Source organism: Egretta garzetta, unplaced genomic scaffold (genome assembly GCF_000687185.1).
Source record: "Egretta garzetta isolate BGI_Z169 unplaced genomic scaffold, ASM68718v1 scaffold161, whole genome shotgun sequence".
In the NCBI taxonomy this organism is placed as follows: Eukaryota; Metazoa; Chordata; class Aves; order Pelecaniformes; family Ardeidae; genus Egretta; species Egretta garzetta.
In genome coordinates this window covers 4510556-4511798 of record NW_009258754.1, presented here as the reverse complement: position 1 = coordinate 4511798, position 1243 = coordinate 4510556, and positions in this window count along the sequence as shown.

Below are 1243 nucleotides of genomic sequence, written 5' to 3'. Positions count from 1 at the left end.
GCTTCCTCTCCATTTCAATAAGGTGACATATTTGACACCGACCCAAAGGGTTTCACCTGAGGGACTCAACAGGACACTGCCAAATCCTGCTCATTAGCAAAGAGACCGTCAGAAAGCAAAAGCACAGTCATGAAAAAAAGCCTTCGTATGCTCCCCCCTAGACCAGGCAGAAGTGAAGAAGCATAAAAGTGCATTCTCATCCTGTGCCAAGTCTCCTCCAAAGGCCCGTCTGCTTCTGCACTAGCATTTCAGAGGGGCAAACTGAAAAACACCCTTCCCCCCAAAGCCACCCAAGACTCCTTGGCAGCACAGGGGAAAAAAAAAAATAAATCAAAGAAGTAAAAATCCCACAGAACTAACTCACCCCTAGGTTCGTTTGCATGTGCAGTGGCCTGTAAGTTTAATATTAAATTCTACACAGCAGCCAAAACCTAGAAGAGTTACATATTTTCTACACCCAGCTGCGTGTGATGGAGAATTCAGGTTCCCAAGAGGTAAATAAAGTTCCCATGTTTTCCCCTGAGGATTTCTCTGATGGAAAGAACCTTCCTACAGGCATCTGCTGTCAACAGTTTTTAATTGATCATCATTACCTTGTAATAATAATTCCTGGGAGCAGGAACTCCTAGTTCAAGTACTCGATTATTAAATTAAGAGGCTGCTTTAAAGATGTGAAATGGCTAGGGCTCGGGTCAGCAGGTAAAAAGAGACATTGCTTCAAGGAGATAGAGGGGAAAAAGATGGGTAGGAGGCATTTTCCCAGGTGTAACTCAACCGCTTCCCGGCTATTGTTTCCCTCCCTGGGAATCTGTGCAAATTGAGCAAGGAGCCATGCAAGCTGCTCAGAGCGCGCCCATTTTCCTTCCCTTCTTCCCTAACAAAAGAGCCCTCCAAAGCCCAGCGTCGGAGGCTGGACATCTGTCGCCGTTTGGGGGGGCCAGCGTGGTCATTGAAAAGAAGCAGTGACCTGTCAGCTTTGATTGATGGCCACAAACCTCCGGGCTCGACCCCTCGTGTGGGAAAAGAAGTCCCGCCAAGGAAAGTCCCCTTTCACATGCTAATTCTGGGCTATAAATACAGCAGCGAAGCAGCAGAGCAGCAAAGAGCCTGTTGGGAGCAACCCGCTACCCAAGTGCCTCCTTCCCATCCCGTTCGCCAGGCGCTGGCAGGCTGGATTACGATGACCGCTGCCGCAGCCACCGCCGGCAGCACCCACCAGCTCACCAGCACCAAGGAGGGGAGG